The sequence below is a fragment of the Dromiciops gliroides genome, chromosome 1 (genome assembly GCF_019393635.1).
Source record: "Dromiciops gliroides isolate mDroGli1 chromosome 1, mDroGli1.pri, whole genome shotgun sequence".
In the NCBI taxonomy this organism is placed as follows: Eukaryota; Metazoa; Chordata; class Mammalia; order Microbiotheria; family Microbiotheriidae; genus Dromiciops; species Dromiciops gliroides.
The window spans coordinates 99,578,131-99,605,521 of record NC_057861.1 but is presented as its reverse complement, the minus strand read 5'-3'; the positions used below and the strand labels follow the sequence as shown (position 1 = coordinate 99,605,521).

General features: G+C 35.4%; 1 pseudogene; it reads right to left on the bottom strand.

Moving 5' to 3' along the window:
• Positions 1-3,757: 3,757 nt before the first annotated feature.
• LOC122746191 overlaps positions 3,758-27,391 on the bottom strand; it is a 194,173-nt pseudogene continuing 170,539 nt past the window's right edge.

The window sequence follows — 27,391 nt, the reverse complement described above, 5'->3', positions numbered from 1 at the left end:
AAACATTATACATAGTAAGGAGGACCATCTGTGAAAGACTTAGCTACTCTAATCAAGAAAATTCCAAATGATCCATGATGAAATATGCTATCCATTTGCAGAGAGAGAAATGATAAAATTCCAAAGGCTAATGTGAAAATGTTTTACATTATTTCAAGTTTATAATGGGCATCATATTTCCTGCTTTCTTAATGAGTGGGGGGAGGAATAGAGGGGGAGGGAAGAAATTTGGATATGAAAAGAAAAAATAAAATACATTTTTAAAAAATGTGGTGCCTAGAGCTGAAAATGATCTAAATATAATCTGAACAGGACAAGTTGCAGCAGACTTCTCCCTACATCTTTCCTGAAATTTCTGCTTCTCTGAATGCATGTTAATATATTAATATCATTTCTCTACACCCTGATTACTTTCTCCAGCTCTGAGAACAATATTAATAAATCTATAATACCAAAACACTCCTATCTGTCTACCACTCTCCAATATATATTATCTGCTCCTATTAGAATATAAGCTCCTTGAGGGCAGGGACTGCCTTCTTTCCTTGCATTCATATTCTGATGATTCTACCACTTGCTTGATATTCAAGAGATTTTAAACATATTACAATGGTGTTTATAAAGTTTACAATTAGCCTTAGTCAATTAATAAATCAAAATTTTATTGATTGATATTTAAAATGTAGTTATAAAGCTCACAAATAGTCTAAATAATAAAATAAGTTAATGTATCCATCCATTTGTCCAGGCCTAAAACTACTTTGATGGACTAATTCTATGAAGACAGTAATTTAAAAAATAAAAAAGTATATTTACCTAAGAATGAAACTGTCAATTCAGAGGGCAATCCACTGATTTGCTGATCATTAGTAGACATAAAATTAGTCCATAAGGAGATTTATTCTTTTTGTTATTGTTTTTCTGAATTCAGTTTGTAAACAGAGGCAATGTTATGGAAGTTTTCTGGTATCTTCTGTCAAAGCATATCAGTCATTGCTGTCATGGGATACATACTACTCTGTTTCATTAAGTAGCTGTCTACAAAATATGAAGCAATATTGAGTACCCTGTATGTGCAGTGGATAGAGCACTGGCAATTAGTCTTTTTTTCCTCTGGTAAGCAGGAACATAAAGTGGTTCATCTTTTTTTTTTTCCCCTTTTGATTCCAATTAATTCCCTTCTATGGGCAATTATCCTATTAAACTCGCTCTTTTGTTTTTGTATTAGGACTTAAACACTCAAAGCTTGGAATTTCTTCATACAATAGCAAAATTAGTCTGGTGGATTGCTTCATGGTTTCAAGAAGCCTAAGCACTTCTAAAACAATGAACTGTGTACCAGTGAGCCTGAGGGGGGAGGAGGGAGAATGAATCCACAGAAACCTGAGGAAAGCAGTCCTCCAAATATATTCTTGGTTTGAGGAAGGCAGTATAAGAAAATTATAACTTATTTTTATAATGCTTTATAATTAAAACAAAATTTCTCACAACCAGCCCAGACAGAAGGTAATATCAGTAATATTATTCTATTTGACATATGGGGGGCCTGATATGTAGTTTGGTGGGAAGAGCATTGGGCAGTTCAGAGTCCTTGCTTCTTCTCTAACATTGTCACTAACTAGTTTTATACCGTAGACAAATCACTTAATCACTCTTATTTTCAGATTCTTTATCTTTCAAATGACAAGGTTGGATTGAAGGTTCTAGAGTGTCTCCTCAGATCTAAAAATTTACCTTTAAGGTCCTTTCCAGCAATAAAGTGTTATGCTCTAAGGTCAATTCCAGCTATAACATTCTATGAGTATTCTCCATTTAATTGAACATGGGCCTGAAAAGGGGGGAATGAAAGGAGGTTCCTCTTTTCTCCATACTTGGAAGCATCCCTCTTTTAGGGATGAGAAAAAGATGCTCAATGTTTCTCTTAAGACCTTATTAAAATAATTAGCTACCAAGAGGATCACTGATTATTTAAATCATCAAACATTTGTTAGAATGGTGTTGGGAGAGACAAGACTCTAGAGGCTGAAGACCATGACAATACTACAGGCTAGAGATGGTGACAATCAGAACTAGGGTCATAACAATGTAGGTAGAGAGAAGAGTGTGGGTGCAAGAAATACTAGGGAGGAAAAATGGCTCAGATTTGGCAACTAACTTAGAAAGTGACAGTAAAGCAAAAATAGATTTCCCCAAAATCTCATATACAAAAATGTAAAAAAAAACCCTTAGATATAAATGGGTGATTAATCATTGTCAAAAAGAAGGTCTTTCCTTACAAAAGGATACACTGAAATGGTTCTTTCAATAGTGATCTGCCTGGTATGTTTTGAAGAGGGTTGTGTTTCTTTGCCCAAAGAGCTATGGGACTGTGCATACCCTTTGACCCAGTAATGCCACTACTATGTCTGTATCCCAAAGAGATTATAAAAAAGGGAAAAGGACCCACATGTACAAAAATATTTATAGCAGCTTTCTTTGTGGTGGCAAAGAATTGGAAATCAAGGGAATGCCCATCAATTGGGGAATGGCTGAACAAGTTTGGTATATGAATGTAATGGAATACTATTGTGCTGTATGAAATGATGAGCAAGCAGATTTCAGAAAAACCTGGAAAGACTTAAGTGGACTGATGCTGAGTAAAATGAACAGAACCAGGAGAAAATTGTACACAGTAACAGCGACAGTGTATGATGATCAACTGTGATAGACTTGGCTATTCTCAGCAGTGCAATGATCTGACACAATTCCAAAAAACGCATGATGGAAAATGTTCTCCACATCCAGAAAAAAGAACTGTGGATTCTGAATACAGATTGAACCTTATTGTTTCTACTTTTGTTTTTGTTTTGTTTTTCGAAGTTTTTCCCTTGCGTTCTGGTTCTTTTTTCACAATATGACTAAAGAAGAGATAAGTTTAATGTGACTACATATATAACCTATATTAGGTTGCTTTCTGTCTTCAAGAGGAGGGAGGGAAGGGAGGGAGGGAGAAAAGTTTGGAACTAAAAATCTTATGAAAACAAATGTTGAAAACTACTTTTCCACGTAATGGGAAAATAATAAAATACTTTTATGATAAAAAATAAATTCTAGAATCAAGATTAAAAAATAAATTTAGGGTTGTTTTTGCACAGATTAAATGCATATAACAATAATGAGTTTCTATAGCACTTCAAGATTTACAAAGGACTTTTCTTAAAAAAACGGAACAGATGATATAGTTAGTTTAAATATTATGGCACCCATTTTGCAGAAAATTGGGATAGAGGAAGGGCACCAGAATTGAGAGTTTGGGGAAGACTTCCTGTAGAAGAGGAGATTTTAGGGAAATCAGTAGTTAGAAGGAGAGAGAACATTTCAGGCATGGGAGACAGTCAGAGGAAGACTGTGTTCTAATCCTTTCTTTGACACTCATTGCTTTTCTGAACCTGGACAAGTCATAAAACCTCTTATTGTCCTAGGCAACTTGCCAATAAAAGCTGCACAAAAGGTGGGAGCCTGAATTGTTGATCTAGCCACTTTCTTCATCTGGAAGTTTTCCCCCTATTCAGTGGTCTCAAACATCTAAAATCCTCCTCCTCCTCTTTCTCCTCCTCCTCTTCTTCCTCCTTTTTCTCCTCCTCCTCCTCTTCTTCCTCCTCCTCCTCTCCTCTTCCTCCTCCTCTTCCTCCTCCTTTTCCTCCTCCTCCTTATCTTTCTCCTCCTTTTCCTCCTCTTCCTTCTCCTTCTCCTCCTCTTCTTCCTCCTCACCATCACATCAACAATCAACACCACCACCATCATCACAGTCCTCACCACCACCATCGTCATCATCAACACACCTCACTGTAGACAAAGCAGTATGTTAGATTATGAGGGAAAACAAACAAACAAACAACTAAACAAATGAAACAGACATTCATTCCTTCAAGGCATTTACAATTTGGGGTGGGGGTGAAGGAGAATATGATGATAACTTTAAGCTTTAATAGCTAAAAAACTACACTAAGACTTTTGGGACACTCTATGTATTACTAATTTTCAAATACCCAATTTATGTAAAAATCTTCTAGCCACCTTTATCATCCACAGTACAGCTGAAATCCTTATCTTTTCAAGCCATTCAAAAAGGAAAAGAAGAAAAAAGCCTCTAAGGCCAGATCATGTCAGTTCCCTGTTCAACATCTATTTACTCATACTTTACACAAAATTCTAACAAGACTGGAAATATGTTTTACTAGGTTGGAAGTAGTAACTGAGAAGGATGGGAGGTTACTCCTAGAAGTTAATATATTGACAGTCATAAGCAGTGATAAATGATAGTCTGATAATGAGGGAAGTAAAAGAATTATTTTTTTAAAAAGAAGTTCGAAACATTTCAGTGAGGAGTGATATAGTTGAATTTACCTCAGTGTAGTCTTATCATCACAATGTCATAAAATAATTAATGTTTATAATAATTACCTTGAGTCATCATGGAATAATACCATTATCCCAGTACATTTTATTTAAAATGGTAGAAAGTATATTAAACTTTTTTAGGAGAACTTTATATCATTTGTGATTAAAATAGAAAACAAAAGTTTGTGCATATAAAAGGTTAAACTTTAGTCATTAAGAAAACTCATTTATGCAAAAATTTATTTGACCCTTTTGGTGTAACTTGATTAGTCACCTTCCTTTTTTGGCCTTTCCCATCACTGTTCATTTGTTCCAACTGTCCCCTTATCTTTCCTTCATTCCTCCCCTACTTCCAAACACATACATCCCTGGAATAAATTGTTTTCTCATCTTTGCCTGCTAATTTCTTCCACGTGTTTTCCATGAATCAGCTCAGGCTCCAATTCTTACAAAAACCTTTCATAATTCTTAGATTACTCTGATACCTTCTACACACACTTGTTTTGGCAGAGCATCTTCCATGCCTCACACAGCAATTTGTTCTTCATCTGGGGTTGTGGAAATTATTGATTTCTTTTAAGGACTAAACAAACTATCACTGCAGAAAGATAATTATTTTATTCTATACTAAGACATTCTCTAACTCACTTTGCACCAAAACCAGCACAAACTTTCATTTCCCTTCTCAAGCCTCCCATAGAACTACTTCTTCTACCTTTTCAAATACATATTTCTACTTTATCAAATATACTTACAACCTTATCAAAAGAAATGTTGAAGGGCAGATATGTGGAACAGTGGATAAAGTACCCACCCTGGATTCAGGAGGACCTGAGTTCAATTCCAGCCTCAGAGACTTAATACTTACTAGCCGTGTGACCCCCAGGCAAGTCACTTAACCCACATTACCCCAAAAGAAAAAAAAATAACAAATGCTATTCACCATAAGCTTCTATAAGCACATAGTAGGCATGTAATAATCATGATGTGATGAATTGATTAATATCATAATCTTTTATGAAACCTTCTATAATATGTAAAAGCTAAGTGGATAGGCAATGATTGAGAATCTGAGGAGCTTTCCCATGTAACATACAATAAGAAAACTTTGAAAGAGTACTTGTGATGAAGGTTGATTTTCATAGGTATATTCAATATTTATGTTCAGGCACCTGGGAACTGTTTAAAATTATCAGATCCTGACAAGGAGAGAGAAAGACTGCTACAATTGGGATGCTACTTGGGGGAAGAGTCTAAGATGGGATTCCTAAATAAATATTCTAATTACAGTTAATAAAATTGGTATGCTTTAATTTCTGCAGTGTGAATAATCCCATGAGGAAGGAGTGGAGAAATATAGCTGATAGTATAGTTAGGTAGATTTGGGACCAGCCACAAATAGCATTGGCTAATGGATCAATATTCATCTGGAGAGAGGAACAGAGCCAAATTCTACAGAACTCTATTTTTGACTTCCTGTTGGTATTAACTAAGATAAAAATCCCTATCAAAAGTGGAACATGCTGTCTTGGGGGTCATTAGTTCTTTTAACTCAAAAACACTTAACCTTTTTTGGTGATATGAACATTGTATGGGTCTAAAATTCTAGCTATGCTGTCTAAAATATCTAATGAGTGGTCACCAATAAATTTTAAGCTTTAGCAAGAGTTAGACTTTTATTAAGGAGAATAAGAATTTGGTAAAGAGAGAGAGAATGGCCTAGATTAATCTATCTTTTAAAGGGAGAGCACATTTCTAGCTCCCTTCTCCACCAGAGTCCTCAGGAAAAAGAGCGAGCCAGCGCGCCAGCCTCCCCCTTCTTCCTCCTACATGCCAACATCACTTCCTGAAGCCCAAGAAAAGCTGCATGGTTCTGCCCTCAGAGGCCCTCTCCACATGTTGGAGCTTTCCTACAGTAAGTCTCCAGCAGGTGGCATCATTCCAATCATTACAACATCCTTTGTCAGTCGCTGGCAAGACCTATGAATCCCTTCTCAGAACACAATGTTTCAAGTGTAACTAGGTGGCACAGAGACCACTGAGCCTGTAGTAAATTTGTAAAGCATTTGGCAAACAGAAATGCTAGCTATTGTTGTTATTGTTATAAGATAACAAAGGAAACCATTTATATTGAAGTATAGTTATTTTTTTTTTAAGTTCAAAGACCGTCACTTATGAACTCTTCTTCTATGTAGAAGTCAGCAAGCAAAGGATAGGTAACCAATTGTCAGACAAATTGTATGATGATGCTTGGTCAGGTGTGGGTTGTTCTATGTGGCCTCTGGATTACCTTCCCAATTGAGATACTGTGAGTCAATATATGTAGCCTGAACAGCTAATGGCCTCTTGGCATGCTTTAATAAATGTACACTGTCCAGTGTGAGGGGAGTGAGATCCTTATGGTATTTATTCCTCTTGAGCCCATATGAAGAGTGTTGCATGCAGTTCAGAAAAGACATTAATAAATGAACTGTTGCATAGTGAACAGAAGCAGAAGAATGTTATACACAGTAACATTTTTCGATGAGGAACTGTGAATGACTTAGCTATTCTTAGCAATACAATGACCCAAGACAATCCCAAAGGAATAATGATGAAGCATACTATCTTCCTCCAAAGAAAGAATTGATACTGAGCACAGATTGAAGCATGCTATTTTCTAATTTCTTTCATTTTTCTTTTTTTTTCGAGTCTCTTATATAAAATAAATAATATGATCATACTTTATATAATTACACATGTATAACCTATATCTGATTGCTTACCATCTCAGGGAGTGGGAAAGGGAGAGGAGCAAGGAAGGAGGGATAGAATTTGAAACTCAAAACTTTAAATACAAATGTTAAAAATTAAAAGAAAAAAAGAAAAACATAATAAATCCTGAAGTACAGTATCATCAGATCCAGGGCCTTCTGGTTGTCTCTGAATCTAAAATCCTGGGAAGCTTGACTAATATGTATTTAGATTCCAAGGATTCAATCATAGTTCTAGTACTACTACTACTACCACCACTACCACCACCACCACCACCATCGCTGCTGCTCCCACTGCTGCTACTACTACTACTACTTTTGTTATTGCTGTTCACTTATTTTAAGTCGTGCCAGGCTCCTTATGACCCATTTTGGAGTTTTCTTTGCAAATTGTTTGTCATTTCCTTCTCCAGCTCATTTTACAGATTCTAAACTGAGACAAGTAAGGATAAGTGACTTGCCCAGGGTCACAGAGCTAGTAAGTGTGTGAGGCCAGATTTGAAGTCAAGATGAGGAGTATTTCTGACTCCAGACCTGGCACTCCATCCACTGTGCCACCAAGCTGCTGCTTATTACTGCTATTAGTTAGAATCCATGTAGTGCCAGGCACTGTGCTAAGTGCTTTACAGATATCATATTTGATACCCATAATAATCCTGCAAGATATGTACTATTATTATGCCTATTTTATAGTTGAGGAAAGAAGCAAATTGAGATAATTTGCCCACAGTCACATAGCTTGTATCTGAGATCAGATTTTAACTCAGGGTTTCTTGACTTTAGGGCCCAGCACTCTATCCATTGGACCACACTAGAAAAGCTCTGCCCTCTGGAGACTTCCGTGAGGGGAGAGGATTTTAAGTTGGGCCCAGCATGGGTACAAAAGAAAAAATATTTTGAGGAATTCCTCAATAATGAGTGGTTTTCCCATCTGGTATCATTGTTCCTGGGTCTGGCCCAGGTCTTCACCTCTGTTACATTATCTCAGCTTATTCCGGCAATATGTCTGGTCTCATGATCAATGAATCTACATCAGAAAAATGGATTGCTCTCGACAGCTTAAACAAAAAGTCATTATTGAGCAGAAATATCAGGAAATGTCCTGCCGTAACCACAGCTGTGCCTCTTCTCATTTGATCCCTCTCCTCCAGAGAATGAGGTAGACAAGGAAGATATCATTATTCCCATTGAATAAATAAGAAATTTTTTATGGAGGGAGAAAGAGTGACAAACCCCAGGCCACTAGGCAAGTTAGTGGCCAACCTGGTATTAGAATTTTATTTGCTGAGAAACTGCCTCTTTAAGGGTGACCATTTTGGCCATCTATCATGCAGCTAGTGGTCATGTCAATTTATTCCTTAATCAAAAACTCACCTCATATTTTCTCCAAAAATTTACATGGTGCCTTTCTTCCCTCCTCCCTATCCCTTCTCCAAACCCTGGACTTGTTCTATCAATACAATTCCTGTCCTCAAGGAACGTATATGTTATAGTGGAACACATATACATGTTTATAAGATGAACATAAGGTAATTTTAAGATGCAACACACTAGAAGGTGGGGAGATCAGGAAAGCTCCAGTAGGAGATGGATCTTGAGCTGAGCAGTAATGAAAGGGAGGCTTCTAAGAAGTGGAAATTGAGGTAATACTTTCCAGTTTCTTCACTATGAAATATTCTCACTCTATCTTGTATTTTAGTTATTTCCAAACATCTTTTATACTCCCTTTATATGCCTATCCAAATGCCCACCCATTATATTGCAAGCTGCTTGTGGTCTTAACTATGCCTCAGTCATCTTTGTGAGCCTTAGCATCTATTACAGAACTTTATAGAAAACAGATCAATTATTTCTTGTTAAACTGATTTTATCTGTCCCCTCATGTGGAGAGATCCTTTGACTAAATGGAGATGATTATATCCATCTTACAGATCAGCAAACTGATGATGTTTATAGAAACAAAACATGCCCATCAAAAATCAATAACCAGACTATAATACTCATGAGCTTAACAGAAATCAGGGTTCTCTATTGAGAATTCATCACCAAAGAGTAACTAATAATTAATGAGGAGCATTGTTGCCTTATAGAAAGACTTGAAATTAAACAAACAGGATTTGAATCTGAGCTCTATCGTTTACCAGTTACATGACCTTGAGTAGTGCAAGTAATCTCTTTGAAATTTGTTTTCCTCATATATAAAGGAGTCTAGCATTTGTCCTACCCTTCCTCATAGCGCTGTTTTGAAGATCACTAGTGATCACTGATGTACTATATTCAGTAATTGTAAGGCACTACATAAATCTCAGCTATATCGTCATTATTCAAACACATTTCTTAAACACCAATGAATGCGAAGTCATCTCACATATTAAAAAAAAGTCCAAAACAAAACTCATCTTTCTGATGAATCACTTTTTCATTACTCGAAATCAGGTCATAGATTGCAATGTCTCCGGTAATATGAATATCAAAGCTTAAAAAAAAAAAAAGACATTCAAACACAACACATTTCAGTCTCTTCTTTCCTTTTATTCCAAAAATAGCCTAATACCAGTCAAGGTTAGTCATTTACTCACCCATGACTCAGTGATCTTCCTCACAGTACTGAAGTACTCTGAGTAAAAGCTGTAATTATGTAACCAACTTGTCAAGAGAGGCAATCTAATTCCCTGGACTGTGAGATTTTATATTTCTGTAGGATGGTTTAGTGAATTTAGTTAGAATAGTCAGTAGCAAATGCATGGATTTATTTAGACCACAGCTGTAGCTGGAGTCAAACAGGCCTGGTTTTGACTTCAGGCTAAGCTACTTACTGGACATGTGACTCTAGGTTAGTCAATTAACCTCCTTGAACCCTACTTTTATCATCGTGAAAATGGGGGCAAAAATATTGGCTCTATGCTCCACATGTGCTTTTTATGAGGATAAAATAATGTATGCAAAACCCTTCATAACGAAAAGAAAAATAAATGTCAGCTAGACTATGTATTATTGTCATTATCATCATCACCATTATAATCAGAGTCATCACCATCATTCAGCTATGGAATTTTCCCAAAATGTTATCACCTGCAACATACAGCAAACGTGATTGGCCTGGTTGAAATATCACTTGGTATTCAATTCATTATTTTCCCCCATCCCTTGACATTTTCATTGTTTTGTTAATGTCTTTCTTCTTTTCTTCTCCTTTATCCCCACTTCAAATTTAGCTAAGCAGTGCCTCTATTGGCTTTCAGCTATTTAAATGAAATTGGAAGGAATTGAAAAATGGGGTGGTCATTGGCAGTGGGCAGGGAATGCAGACATTTTTCAGGGGAACTGGACAGCTGAAGGCCTGATGGGTTTCAGTTCTGAAAATATACTTGTCTATAAATAAATCTGCCTTTGCCTGCAGCTCTGAGTCTGGGAGGGATGAAGCTGAAGGCAATAAAGGAAGGAGCTTGCTGGATGAAATGCTTCCAAAACAGATAGAGAGTGGGTTCCAAGAGCCAGTAAAGGCAGCAGAGAGGTCAAGTGGATAAGTTTGGGTGTGTTTTCTTTTCTTTTAAAGCCCCTAGTATATTCATAAGGAAAATAGATTAAATATCAGGAAAAGAAAGGACACTGACAGACCAACTCCACAGATTCCTGAGCTGTCAGTAGTTTTCCACTGAAGCAAAGAAAGAGCAAGGGATACATTTTTATAACAACCCCCTCCCCAACAATAGATAGTCAGCTGCCCCTACCAGATTGTAATGAGAAACTCCTTATGAAACAACCGCTGGGAGGACTGCAAGCTCCCACTAGTAAATTATTAAAATCCTCTACTAGGTCTTGGCATATAGTAGGAGCATAATACATGCCTGTTGATGGATGGTTTCTTTCACTAGACTATAAACTCTTACTAAAGAATAATAAGATAACTTCTTAAGGGGCTTTTCACCTAGTATCTGTGAATTATTTTGATAGTTATTTCAATATAATTGATTTCCTTTTTACTTTGTTTCATGCATTTACAAACAGCATTCTGAGAAAGGGTCGATAGGCTTCATCAGACTGCCAGAAAAGTCCATGACACAAAAGGGTTAAAGTCCCTGCTCTATGAGATTGCATATTTGTAGCACTACGTAACCTCTCCACATCAATCCCCCACAATTAAAAAAAACCCACATTAATAAGTTCCTACTGCTTGCAAAAATATTGTACCAGGATCCTATAGATACAAAAGCTTGATGAGAGGGGATCCCTGACCTCAAAGACTTTATAGTCTAGCAGAGAGATAAAATTAGTTCAGATACATATAAAATGCAACAGAGCATGATAAACACATTACAGTAGAGAATTATTAGAAAAATTCAGAGGCAGAAAGGCAATACCCATTAGGAACATCAAGAAAGGCTTTCTGGATAAGGCATTTGAGTTATACCTCAAATGATGGATAAAAATTGAATAGAAGAAGACAGAAAGAGAAGACATTCCAGTCATGAAGAGCCTGACAAAAGTCAATGGGGAATGAAAGTCCATTGTGTCTGTAGGAGGGCAGAGCTGCCCATTTTGGCTAGAATTCAGAATACAGAATGTATGAAAAGGGAATTGAAATAAGACTGGAATGGTTAGACAGCTCCAGGTTGTCAAAGCACACAATCACTGAATGAATCCAGAGAAAGAACTGATAAATAGATATATAAAATAATTTTACAAATATGTATGTTTTGTGTGTGTATATATATATTGTGGGGACCAATTTTTAATTGGGGAGTGTTAGCTAAGCGGCTCGCTGCAATATTGGTGCAAGGAAGGAGACTGGCAGCCTCCCTCAAAATAGAACAGGATTTATTTTAACAAGAATGAACTTAAAAAAATAAAACACAAACAGGATCAGTAGGATCAAGGGAAAAGAAATAAAATGGGGAAAGGGAAATTATACAACCTGTAAATATACCACTGCCCAGGAATCAGCTGAGAATATGCAGCAGAACTCCTGTCATTCCAGCATCCAGCTAGAATGCCCAATTCTCCTCCCCCAATCCCAGAAAAACCCAACACAGCCCCAGCCAATAGGATAGCTGCTATGACAGTCGCATGACTGCCCTCACTAGTCTTCCAATCATTATAATTTTCCAGGCCCATGTAGGCATCTGCAAGTGGTGATGACGTGAGGTGCCAGCGCCATGGCAACGGCTACAACCAGCGGGTAGAGCACTGTGCGGTTTGCAGAGGCCCAGGCCAGTGTGAGCAGAGGCATAAAAACCCCAAATAACAATTAATTCTTTACATTATTTATATATACATATATGTGTGTGTGCATATGTGTGTATATATGTCTATATTTGTGTGTGTATTTATATACACACATAACTATTTGTGTCTAAGAGGGGCAGGGAAGTAAAAAATGATAATTTTATTTTATATTTGAAATAAATAGCAAGTTGTACACACTAGTTTTGAAATTTCATGTGCAATCATATTTTTGTACTCTTTTATGGAAATGCTTGTTTTGTTACATTAATTAAAACTAAAATTTTAAAAAGCAGGCAATGAATGACAGTCAAAATATGTTTAACTTTACTCTAGGGGCAATAGTAAGTCATTAAAAGTTCATTGTTGTTTTAGCAAAGTGATGGGCCAACATTTCTATATAAGAAAGATAAATCTGGCAGTAATACGAAAAAGAAAGGATGAAATGGGAGAGTTGAAGACAATTATAACAGCTCAGATAATTGGTAATAAGGGTCTGAATTATGGCAGAGGCAACAAGTGCCTATTAGATTCAAAACCTCCCCTACAAATTGTAATTTCCTTTTCCCCTAAATTGTAAGCTTCCTTAATAGTAAATTCTATGCTCTCACTTAATGTCCCAGTGGATTGCAAGCCATCTCTATCCCACTCTTCTTCTATTAAAAAAAACTGATAGCACAGTAAAAAGAGCATCTCAATTTAGAATCAGAATATCGGGGTGACATTCTAGTTCGGCCACTTAACAGAAGAATGTGCAAGTCTCTCTGACTCTCAGTTTCTTCATCTCTAAATACAGGATAATACTTAGGCTATTTACTTCACAGAGTTATGAAAAATGTATATGAAATGCTTTATAAATATTAATAATAATGGCTAATATTTATATAGTTTTAAGGTTTGCTAAGTGATTTATACATAATCTCTTATTTGATCTGAACAATAACTCTATGAGACAGGTGTCATTATTACTCTCATTTTACAAATGAGCAAATAAAAACTGAGATTAAGTGAGTAGCCCCAGACTCACATAGTTAGAAAATGTTATGTTTGTATCTTACCCCATCCTATATGCCATCTAGTCATCGCAAAAGTTCCTTGTCTTCCTGACCACAAGGCAAATTCTCTATCCATTACACCACCTCTACAATTGTAAGTTATCATTATCAATTGATAAATGGTCAAAAGATATGAACAGGAACTTTTCATTTTTTTTGGAATTTTATTTTTCCCCAATTACATGTAAAAACAATTTTAATGTCCATTTAAAAAACTTTTTGTTCCAAATTGGGTTCCTCCCTCCCCTCTCCATGAATGCAAGCAATTCAATATAAATTATGCATGTATAATCATTCAAAACATTTCCATATTAGTCAGGATGTAAGAGAAAACAAACAAAAATTTAATAATAAGAAACTAAAAAAATATGTTTCAATCTGTATTCAGACACCATCAGTTCTTTCTCTGAAGATGGATTGTATTCTTCAAAAGTTCTTCAGATTTGTCTTGGATCATTGTATTGCTGAGAATAGCTAAGTCATTTTACAGCTGATCGTCTTGCAATATTGCTGTTACTTTGTATACAGTACATTTCACTTTGCATCAGCTCATATAAGTCTTTCTAGGTTTTTCTGAGAGCATCCTGCTTATTATTTGTTATAGCATAATAGTTTTCCATCATAACCTCATTCTACAATTTGTTCAGACGTTCCCCAATCGATGGGTACTCCTCAATTTTGAATTCTTTCCACTACAAAAGGTCTGACATATATATTTTTGTACATATAGTTCCTTTATCTTTTTTGTTTTTTATTTCTTTTTGGATATGAACAGGGATTTTCAGAAAAAGAAATGAAAGCCATCTATAGTCATATAAAATGCTCTAGATCACTAGTGATAATAAAATGCAAATTCAAAGAACTCTGAGGTATCCCCTCACACCTATCAGAGTGGCAAATATATAAGAAAAGGAAAATATTGGATGTTGAAGGGGATGTGGGCAAACTGGAACACTGATCTGCTGTTGGTGGAGTTGTGAACTGATCCCACCATTCTGGAGAACAATTGGGAACTATGCCCAAAGGGCTATCAATCTCTGCATACCCTTTGATCCAGAAATACCAGGGATAGGTTTATATCCCAAAGACATCCTGAAAAAGAGAAAAAGAACTAGTTTTACAAAAATATTTATAGCAGCTTTTTTGTGGTAGCTAAGAATTGGAAATCAAAGGAAGGCCCATCACTCAGGGAATAGCTATACAAGCTGTGGAATATGATTGTGATAGAATATTATTGTGCTACAAAAATGACAACCAGCATGATTTCAAAAAGGCCTGAAAAAACTTATGTGAACTGATAAATAGTGAAGTGAGCAGAACCCAGAGAACATTGTATACAGTGACATCATTATTGTTTGAGGAAGAACTGTGAATGAAAACTATTGTCAGCAATACAATGATCCAAGACAATCCCAAAGGACTATGACGAATTATACTATCCACCTCCAAGGAAAGAACTGATATTGATTGAAGACTGAAGCATGCTATTTTTCACTTTCATTTTTTCTTTTAATCATTTTCTTATACAAGATGACTAATAGCACATAGACATAATGTCACATGTATAACCTATATCCGATTGCTTGAGGAAGGAGGAAAGGGAGGGAAAAAGTGATAAAAATTTGGAACTCAAAACTTTAAAGAAAAATGCTATCTTTTAAAAAATGAAAGTATTGGACTAGATACTTTCTAGTTTCTCTTACTGCTCCAAGATTACATGTTTTGATCATGACTAGTTCTCAAAAGCCACCTAGACATAAGCAAAGGTCCCACTCATAATCCATTGATAATTCTATTGGAACCCCTAGCTCTGTCACTTAGTGCCTTCTTGGAATACCTCTTTCCTCTTTTCCTCTATTACTTGGAAACTCTAGCTCCTTTTCAGGACCAGCTAAGTTGCTACCTGTTTCAAGAAGCTTTTACTGATAATATTAATTGTTAGTTATTCCCTGCACCACCAACTTATTTTTTCATCTCTCCTGTATATATTTATCTATGAACATGTTATCTCTCCCGTGTAGAATGTAAGTTGATCAAAGACAAGAACTGTTTCATTTTTATAGTTATATCTACAGCACCTAGTACAGTGCCTAGAACACAGTAGGTGCTTAATAAATGTTTGCTGATTGAGCTGATTTATTGATTGGTTATATAATCTGGCAGCTCATTTCCCTTTTTTGGCCCCCAGTTTTCCCACTCTTATAAAGAGAGGGTAAACTTAAATGACATCTGTACTCTTCTCACTCCAAAGCTTTAATCCTTTGTACAAACCTGTTGAGATAATCAGTATTTACTGAAGGACCTTCAGAAGAGAGATAATGAAGATTTCCAGAAAACAGTAAAGAATCCCTCTCTCCAATAAGGAGTAGTTGTATAATCCTGTTCTTGTAACTGTGCTTCCTCATTGACTTGGATAAAAGACTCCCCTTTATCAGCAAATATTGAAGTTGTGCTTAACCGTTTGGAACAGAAATTAGGATTTATCCCACAGGGAATGCTGCACTAGATTTGGTGGGCACAGAAAGGTAGATTGTAATTTTTGGAGTCCAGAATCTCATTGCTTTAGGAATTATAGTACACTCATAAAGTCCATTTGCTAACAGTCCTTTAAAATGCCAAATTCTTGGAGATGGTTTTACCCTAGAAGGAGTTCAGTCATGAGATTCACTCATCCTGAGGTTGAAATGCCATAGAGCAACTCTTTGACACCAAAAGCCTACTTTACTCTCACATCAGGAATAGTACCTACTCACACTTATATAGCACTTTAATGTTTATAAAGCATAGAGAAGAGGGAGGGAAGGATATAATTTGCAACTCAAAATTTTAACTAACATGTTTATTAATATAAAAAGCATATCTCTTGCCACAATTCTCTGAGATAGGTGGTACATGTGTTATTCTTATACAGATGAGGAAACTGTGACAAAGAAAAATGAAGTGATTTTTTAAAGGACAGTGATATGGCATATATTATTCTTTGATCATGAAGTAACTTGAGTCTGTGAAAAGTAAGTATCTATTGAAGGATCTAGGGATGGTTAGCCTGTTGAAGTGAAGGCCTGGGGAGACATGATAACTGTCTTCAAGTACTTAAAATGATGACATAGGAAGGAGGATTTGACCTGTTCTATCTAACCCCAGAGGGTAAAACCAGTATTAGTAGGTAGAGATTGCAAAGAGGTAAGTTCAGGCTTGATGTTAGTAAAAATTTCCTAACAATTAGGGCAGTCCAAAAGGGAAATAGATTTGGTATCTCATTGGAGATCTTAAAGCAGAGGCTGAAGGATGGTTGGTGGGTATGTAATGGTAGTAATTCATATTTTTAGGAATGGGTTGGACTAGATAGCTTATGAGATTCTTTTCAGTATGAAAATATTGTTACTGTGATGCTGTCTCCCCCACCATCGTTTAGACAGTGAGTGGTTAATCCAAGAACTAAATTCAAGTCTTTTTGTACCAGCTTCAGGACCAATTAGATGTCACACTGCTTCTCAAGTAACATAAACATCTCATTGTTGCTGTTCAGTCATTTCAGTTTTGTCTGACTTTTTGTAAACCCATTTGGGCTTTTCTTGGCAGAGATACTGGGATGATTTGTCATTTCTTTCTTCAGCTGATTTTACAGATGAGAAAACCCACAAACAGGATAAAGTGACTTGCTCAAGGTCATACAACTAGTAAGTATCTGAGATCAGATGTGAACTCAGCTCTTCTTGACTCCCAACCTGGAGCTCTATTCTACTACCTAGATGCCCCAAACATAAATATCAGTGGAAGGTAAAGAGGTTATTTAGTCTGAAGAAAAAAAGATTTTAATGGGAGCCTGATTACTATGTCTGAAGGACTGAGATATGGAAAAATTCAGGGGTATAACAATCAATGTTTAAGAAATAGTTTCCTGTAGGGGGGAAAGCATGTAGGACACATTTTAAAATTTATGTTATACTAATAACATTTTCTCTATCACTTTCTTAAGTCCATACCAAAGATGTCAAAATTCAGCCTTTGTTATGACTACACTTAACCCAGATTGCCCTGAAAAAAAAAAAAAGACTTCAACACTGTCTAGTGCTGTGAACCAGATTAAAATGTAATTGGAAACTATCTAACAAAATTAATAAAAATAAAATAGAATACAGAAAATATTAGTGTGTAGTGTTCTAAATTAATATTCAGCAGCAATGATCTTTATGGATGATGTAGTAACCTCCATTTTTATATGAGTTGATACCCCTGATCTAGACCAGGGCTTCTTAATTTTCTACTCACAGCCCTTTTTCACCCAATAAATTTTTATGAGACCCCGGGTATATAGGTATATAACAAAACTTTTTTTTTTTTTTTTGGTGAAGCAATTGGGGTGTCTGAGGCTGGATTTGAACTCAGGTTTCCTGAATCCACGGCCAGTGCTTTATCTACTGTGCTACCTAGCTGCCCCTATAACAAAGCTTCTTAACAATTTCTTGTGATCCTCACATTCAGTTACACAAACTCATATGGGGTTATAACACACAGTTTAATAAGCTAGGATCTAGACCATTAACAAACACTAAATCAAGGCTTGATTTATAGAGTTTGATTATTTCTGAAGTTTAAAAGCTTACATTGAAATTTTAACGAGTGACTCTCAGGGAAATAATACAAGCTGGCTCCAACATGTACCAGCTTACTATGCTTTGTGCCAGAAAACAGGACTAAGAGAAAATAAGAGGGAAGGCTTCAAGAAGCAGATTTAGACTCTAGGTAAGAAGGAATGTCCACTTGATTAGAGCTATCCCAAAACAGAATGAGAGGTAGCTAGGTGGTGAAGTGGATAGAGTGCCAGCAAGACTTCTTCCTGAGTTCAAATCTGATCTGAGACATTTACCAGCTGTGTGGTCCTGGGGAAGTCACTGAAATCCTTACTTACTCACATCTACATAACTAGAAATAGTATCTAAGAAGGAATTGGTACGTAGTTCACTATGACTCTAGGTGTGGCATAATGTTGCCTACACCACATTGCCTCCCTGTGGTTCTCTGACTCTGTGAGCCTAATGATTCTATGACTTCACATTGCCTATAGCTACTAAAGAGATTTAGGCCCTTGTTAACTTAATGTTTGGGCAGCTAGGAGGCACAGTATATAGAGCTCTGGGCCTGGAGTCAAGAAGACTCGTATTTCTGAGTTCAAATCCAGTCTAAGACACAAAATTATTGACCTGGGCAAGTCACTTCACTCTGTTTGCCTCAATTTCTACCTCTGTAAAATGAGCTGGAAAAGGCAATGGTCAACCACTCCAGTATCTTTGCAAAGAAAACCTCAAATGGGGTCACAGAGTCAGACACAACTAAAATCACTAAACAACAAAAGCCTCACTTCTGAATGATTACAAGTTTTTTACTCAGTTTTTTGACATACTTAAACACATGCAAATACACATTCAAGAATACATACACATGGGGCAGTTAGGTAGCACAGTGGATAGATCACCAACCATGGAGTCAGGAGGACCTGAATTCAATTCCAGCCTCAGACACTTGACACTTACTAGCTGTGTGACCCTGGGCAAGTCACCTAACACCAATTGCCCCAGACACACACACAAAAGAAAATACATACACATGCCACACATAAATACATTTGTATATGTGAATATATTAATTCATATGTGTGTATAAATGGACAAATATACATAAGTTTGTATATGTACATATAAAAATATATCATTAGGCTCATAAAATCAGAGAGTATAGCATATATGCCTAGATTGTGAAACCAATTCAATATCGATATTTCTATATAGATATTCTTATATTAATATTATATTAATGTATTAATTATATTAATATATTAATCTTATATTAATATAAAGATATTGATATAAGCTACATAAATGAGACTAACTGACAGTGCAGGAAATAAAGCAGTATGAAAAAAGCATCAGGAGAATTAAAGCTTAAAATGTGCTGAGACAAATGAAGAAAGGTGATGATTACAAAGAGAGGGTATTTTAAGTTATACTGGGGGGAAGAAGAAGATCAAAGAAGAAGCAGGAGCTGCTTGATTCAATGGGACAACAATCACTGCAACAGAGAGGGAAACTACAATTCTTATTTTGATTCCATTTTTGTCAACCAAGGAGAATGTGATTTTCCCTAGAAAGGACAAGAAACTACTGAAAGGTAGATTGTCTGCAGACTGACCATAAACAAAACTAGTCCCAGAGATGATGGGATCCATTTTCTAGTTGGTTTACCTTTTTTTTTTTCCAGTGGGGCAATGAGGGTTAAGTGACTTTCCCAGGGCCACACAGCTAGTAAGTGTCAAGTGTATGAACCCAGATTTGAATTGAACTCAGGTCCTCCTGAACCCAGAGCCAGTGCTTCATGAACATTGTGGTTTGGTTGTCTTCTTGTTCAGAGGGAGACCCATTCATTTTCATGGTAAATTTTAGGACAAAAATGCTCTTTCCTGACAATTATGATCATATATGTAGTTTCACTGCTAGCAGAATGCAAGCTCTTTAACAACATGGATTGTATTTACTTTTATATTTTTATCCCCAGTGCTTATCATAATGATTAGCACATAGCAAGTTCTTAATATTTTTATTAATTAATAAAACATTCAGAAAAGTTAACATGTCAAAAATATTCTTCATTTATCACAGAAAAAAATGCTAACTAAGAAGGGGCTTTGGAAGAAAGGATTCAAATTTAAATGGAGGCTAAGCAATTTAATCCTAAAAACTAGTGAGCCAAAGAAAAAAATCATAAAAATTATTCATTAAAGAAAATCACAAGGCTTTTAAGATGTATTCAAAGCAATCCTTTGGGGGGGGCGTGGATTTTACATCTCCTAACACTTTCAATAACAAAAGAAAGGAAAGGAAAAAATAGATCCAAGACAAACATACAGCTTAAATAAAACTCAATGCAAAAATAGACATTTCAAAAGCTAAAGAAGACATTAAATTTAAAAAAGAACATTTGGAGTCATATATAAAACCAGGTGATTAAATATATCAGCTGAAGTGTTGTTAAGAGAAAAAATAAATTGTCAAAATGAAAAAAGAACTCAAAATAAAGAAGTAATTAAAGATAATAGATTTAGACCTAGAAAAAAAAAAGACTTAGAAGTCATCACATCCTAATTCATTTTAGAGTTATGCAAAGTGAGTCTGTGAGAGGTTAAGCGAATTGTCCAGTGTTAAACATCTTGTTTGAGTCTGAGACAGGATTCAAATTCATGTCTTCCTGACTCCAAGTATAGAGCTCTATGCTGTGTACCATCTAAGAAATCATTAAAACATATTTTGCCTAATTATGTGCTAGCAAAATGATAACCAAAATAGATGAATATTAACAAAAATGCCCTGATTATAATAACAAGAAATAGAGAAGTTAAATAACCAGGTCTTGGAAATAAATATCAAAGAAGTCATGAATGAACAGCCAAAAGAAAATATAACTGAGATCTTTCAAAACATCAAAAAATGTACTACAATAACAATAACAAAAATTGTTTGAAAAATAGAGAAAACTGGCATACTTTAAGAAAGATATAATCCTGGGACAGCTAAGTGGCACAGTGGATAAAGCACCAGCCCCAGATTCAGGAGGACCTGAGTTCAAATCTGACCTCAGACACTTAACACTTACTAGCTGTGTGACCCTGGGCAAATCACTGAACCCCAATTGCCTCACTAACAGAACAAAAAAGAATATTGATGCAAAATATTGAATAAAATATTAACAAAGAGGCTATAGCATAGTATTAAAATGATTATACTAACAACCAGGTTGGATATATACCAGGAATACTTCATTGGTTCAATTTTTAGAAAACTACCAACAAAATAAACCATAATGAAAATAATAAAATCTCATGATTATATTAATCTCTATATAATATACAGCTTTTCACAAAATACAATAATTTTTCATTTCAACAACCTTGGAAATTATAGGAGTAAATGGATTTTTCCTTAATATTGTATGTAATATACATGGCAAGCCAAGAGCAAATATATGTAATGAAGAAAGATTAGAGACTTTTCCAATAAGATTAAAATAAAATGAATTCCTATTCTCACTACTTTTATATTATACTTTTATAATATATATATGTATATATGCATATATATATTTCAGCTATAGCAATAAAAATGAAAAAACAAAATAAACCTTTAATCACTTAATTTTTCAGCATCCCAGGAAGATGCTCTAAATGTAGATTGTAGACAAATTTCGGTTTGCTGGTTGGAATGTCTATATTGGAGTTCCTAACACTGATTGGAAAAATCATATATTTGACCCTCCCCACTCATACAAAAATTAAAGACACTTTCCTGGGAGCTTCCACAGTATTGAGAAAAGCACCTTATTTGGAGTTCAGGGGACCTGGATTCCAATACAATCTCCAAGCTTTGTTATCTATGTGATGAGACAAATCACGTCATCTCCTTAGATTTCAGTTTCTTCATTTACACATGATGGAATTAGATTCATGGGTTCCCAGATGCCCTCCAGCTATAGACCTGGGGTACTATGATTTCTTCATTAAAACTTGTGTGCCCCATTCTCTCAATGTTATTCTCCTTGATAGCTGATGCTGGTCACTTGTTAATTTGACAAAGGGATCCCTGGTAATTGATTAGATAACTAACATGTTAGTTCCTTTGCTGTAAGGATAAAGTGAGTTAATGTAGACATATAATAGCCATAGAATCCTAGAGTGTTAAAGCTAGAATGGACCTTAGACATCAGTTATTCTAGACCCTTCAATGCTTTTCAGAGTTTCCCTAATAACAGCCCCATTACATAAATAGTGTAAACATTATTATCATCATTTTATAAATAATGCATCTTAGGTTCATGATAGTTAAACGTATCTGAGATAACACAGTAAATGATAGATGTATTCTCGAGCTCAAGTCCACTGCCTTCCTATGGCCTGATGAAATTGGTTTCAGAAACAGTGGAGTAGAAAAATTTGTGCTTTACAACATTGCATCGTATCTCTCAGGGGCATTAATTTTCAGCAGCACACCAAACAGAGATTTTTTTCAATGGACAATAAGCTCTATCAGTATCAGCCTTCCTCCAGAACATGTATGACCTTCTGATCAGTGAGCAGAATGGCTGCAATTAATTTGACAACCAAGCAAATGATGTTTTAATGGGAGGTCAGAGTAGCAGGACCATTTTCCCTTTTTTGTGAACACAGGAAAATAGATGACTGAAATGATTAAGCAAATCAGCTAGACACACTGATTTGGAAGTCATGTACCCAAGAATGTATTCTTGAAGAAGATAACACTTCTCTCTCTTCATGTAAGGGTAACTGAAGAGATCAGCATATGAATGAGGATGGGAAAAGTAGTTTCATACCCACTTTTTAATCCTCTCATAGCCTGGGTCATGCACTCGCCCTTTTCTAATTTGGGGCCACAAGATCACAATCAAAAAGAATTCAAGGATTCTGAAATTGCATTCTTATTGAGTTTATGGGAGATCTAAATCCTATGAGGGAGATCTGAGTATATCCAGGGGATATATTATTAACAAAAGATATAAATACTTAATGGTCCAAGATAGATGTAGACATAAATTCTGGCTTCAGGAATTTATAATTAAATAATAATTATATATGATAATTTATAATAATTATAATTAAAGAATTACTTTTATAATTATTATTCCATAACTATTTTTATAACTATTTTCCTTTTATCTTCATATTTATATTTAAAGGAACTCAGAAATAGTCATGGGATAAGGCAGCATCCTGTTATTATTATTTATGTTTAATATTAAATAAATTATTTTCCAGATAGATAAAACAACTTTTCTTATTTTGTCCATGATGGAATAAAAGAACTAGGTTAAAGTATTATGTTCTTTAGAATAAATGAAAGCAACTTTAAAAAAACTCTGAACTGGAGTGTAGATAAGACAATAGGATTAATATGCACTACTTAATTTCCCACTTGGTTTTATTATTTTTTTTCTTCTAGTTCTCTATAAATTGAGGACTTTAAATTCTACATAGCTTGTTGGTTATGAGTGTTCATTAAGGCAATAGCTTTTTGAAAATGTATTTTATTTACTTTGTTAAATATTTCCCAATTGAATTTTTATTTTTTATTCATTTTTATTTGTTTAAAATTTTATTTTCCCAAATTACATTTAAAAAAAAATTACATCAATTTTTTAAAAACTTTGTATTCCAAATTCTCTTCCTCCCTCCTTCCCCACACTCCTGAAGAAGTCAACCAATTCAATTTAAGCTATACATGTGTATTGATAAGGCTAAAATTCTAGCTAGTCTGTCTAAAATATCTAATGAGTGGTCGCCAATAAATTATAAGCTTTAGCAAGAGTTAGGCTTTTAAGCATTTATTAAGGAGAATAAGAATTTGGTAAAGAGAGAAGAAAAGGCCTAGATTCTTATCTATTAAAGGGAGAGCACATTTCTAGCTCCGCTCTCCATCAGAGTCCCCAGGAAAAGAGCCCCGGTCAGAGCACCAGGCTCTTCCTTCTTCCTCCCACTAGCAAATGTCACTTCCTGATGCCAAAGAAAAGACGCATGTTCTTGCCCTCAAAGAACTTCACTTCATGGCGCAGCTTTTCTACAGTAAGTCTCCAACAGGTGGTGTCATTCCAATCATTACAGTGCCCTCTTTGTTTCTTCAAGAAATGGGGCGTTTCCTTGATGAAACAGTCAAAAATAACAGAATATAATAACTTATGCTAACTAACAATATGTTAATAACAATATAGAAAAGGAAGAGAGGAAAGTTTTGTCCAGAGGGGCAATTTTTTGTCCTCATGAACCGACACTTTGACTTTGGTCTTGCAAAGGGAGGGCCTCTGCAGAGAGTACATGTTACAGATGGTGTATATTATAACAGAAAGAGAAAAGAGAAAAAAAAAACCCAACAACAAAACAAAACTGTTCATTTAAAGTCTTTGAAAATCTTTTCTCAGATGTCCTCTAGGTGTAATCATGGAATGGAAGTCTTTTCAGGGATTGATGTGTGGATGCTGGTAATCAGCCAGGAAAATTTCCTACAAAATTGAGCTTAACACAACTTTAAAATAGCTTCATCAATAATCAAATCAAACAACAAAAGTCCTCAAAAACATGTCTAAGTGAATTCAGAATTTCAATTGTTACACATGAAACATGTAATAAAACAAAAATTGAAACATTCTTTAAAATTAATATTACTATAGTCCCCCCTTATGGAGGGTAAATTGAGAAGACAATTGCTGTGATATTCATTTCTAAAAGTAATTTTTATCTTTGTTTCATCACTTTTTTCATCATCTGCCTAATTATTCTCTTGCCATTATGAGAAATTAAAAAATCTAACGTAATTGGTAATAGATGCCAAGGCCAAATTCAACACTGTTATTTATCATGACACCTGAGATAATTATGGGGGTTACCATAAAAGAACAGAGAAATGATGGGATATGAGCATTCCCACACTTGAGCAATATGTATTGCCCATGCAGTATGCCAGACTTAAAATAGGTGGATGGAATATATGTCCATGCCACTGAACAGATTGGAGGAAACTGAGTCAGACTCAATTAGATGCATGGGATTGAGATGTCCATGGCATCAGGCATATAGGAGGGGGCATAGAAGCCAGGTTTTAGTGAAATTCACCTTTCCAAAGGTAACTTTAAAATGGAAAGGAAGAATAAGATGGGTGGGATCAAAACTTCCAGCCATCTGTACAGTATTGTGGGGAAAAACAAAATAAAATATTAAACCAAGAGAATCTAACCTCAACATTTGTCAAAAGCCATTCCCTTGGCCATACCTTGACTTCATGCATGTCTCCTCTCATGTGACAGTTCAATGTCTGCTCTTGCATGTATTCCTCTTGTGAATGGATGGCATCTTGGCCAACTGGCATCTGATAACTCAGAATAAAGGCAATTAATGTCTTAAATGATAAATTCCCATAATCCAAGTCTCATATGGATTTAAAAATTGAGGATAATAAATGATCACAAAAAATGTGAATGTACCTTGACTCAGAATATAATATACAATTATGCAACAATTTCAAATAATGCCCCCTTTTTTTTACTTAGTATACAATTACTTTTGTGAAAAATCAGAACATATTTAAATGCAAGTTAAAGCACAACAAAATCTCAAAGAAAACTTTTTTTTTGAAAAAAGAAAACTTTTACAAATGTAACCCTCTTTTTTTTTCTTTTTGGAATATGCTTATCAAAAACAATACTTCTAGAATCAATTTACACTTGCCATGGCAACCAATTTGCCAGGGAAATGCTTTAAAGCATTTATTAAGGAGAATAAGAATTTGGTAAAGAGAGAAGAAAAGGCCTAGATTCTTATCTATTAAAGGGAGAGCACATTTCTAGCTCCACTCTCCACCAGAGTCCCCAGGAAAAGAACCCCAGTCAGAGCACCAGGCTCTTCCTTCTTCCTCCTACTAGCAAACGTCACTTCCTGATGCCAAAGAAAAGACGCATGTTCTTGCTCTCAAAGACCTTCACTTCATGGTGCAGTTTTTCTACAGTAAGTCTCCAGCAGGTGGCGTCATTCCAATCATTACAGTAGTCATGCAAAACATTTCCACATTAGCCAGGTTGTGAAAGAAAACAGACAAAACCAACACTTCAGATAAAGGAACTAACAAAAAAATATGCTTCGATCTCTATTCAGATACCATCAGTTCCTTGTCTGTAGATGGATTGTATTTTTCTTAAGTCCTTCAATGTTGTCTTGGATCATTGTATTGCTGAAAGTAACTAAGTCATTTAGAGAAGATCATCTTACAATATTACTATTATTTTGTATACAGTACATTTCACTTTGTATCAGCTCATGTAAGTCTTTCTGGGTTTTTTTGATAGCATCCTGCTCAACATTTTTTATAGTAAGCTACATTTATATAGCACTTTAAAGAGAGATCTCCTTACAATAAAGCCATGAGGTTGATTATTGCAACAATATTGCAATAGATAACATTTATATAGTACCTTATACATGACAAAGAATTTTCTTCACAATAGCCCAGCAAAGTAAGTACCACTCAATCAATCCTTATCAATCAATTCTCATCTTCATCCAATCATCATCAATCCATCCATCAATCAACCAATCAATCAATTCAGTCAATCAATCCATCAAGCACCACCAGCACCACCATCATCATCTTACATTGCTCTTGCCTCTGATTCAAATTTTTTTTCACAGTTTATATTGGTAACTGTGTTTCTCTCCATCCTATTCCCTCTCCATGATATTTACTATATTTTCTATCTTCTTTCACCACATCCCTCCTCAAAAGTGTTTTGCTTCTGACTGTAGCCTCCCACAATGTGCCCTCCCTCCTTTCACCCCTCCCCCCTTATCCTCTTCTCATCCTACTTCCCTGCATGGTTAGATAGATTACTCTGCCCAAATGTGTGTGTATGTCATTCCCTCTTTGAGCCAATTCTGATGAGAATAAGGCTCGCTCACTTCCCCTTCAATCCATAAGATTTTTCTTGCTCCTTTTATGTAAGATACTTTATCCTATTCCACCTCTCCCTTTCCCTTTCTCCCAGTGCATTCCTCTTTCACCCCTTAATTTTATTTTTTAAAGATACCATTCATTCATATTCAACTCACACCTGTGCCCTCTGTCTAAATATACTTCATCTACCTGCACTATTAATGAGAAAGTTCTTATGAGTTACAAGTATCATCTTCTCATGTAAGAATGTAAACAGTTTAACATTTTAACATCCCTTATGATTTATTTTTTTCTGTTTGCCTTTTTATGCTTCTCTAGGGTCTTGTATTTGACAGTCAAATTTTCCATTCAGCTCAAGTCTTTTCATCACAAATGCCTGAAAGTCTTCTTTTTCATTGAATTTCCATTTTCCACCTGAAATATTATAACCAGTTTTGCTGGGTAGGTGATTCTTGGTTATAATCTCAGTTGCTTTACCATC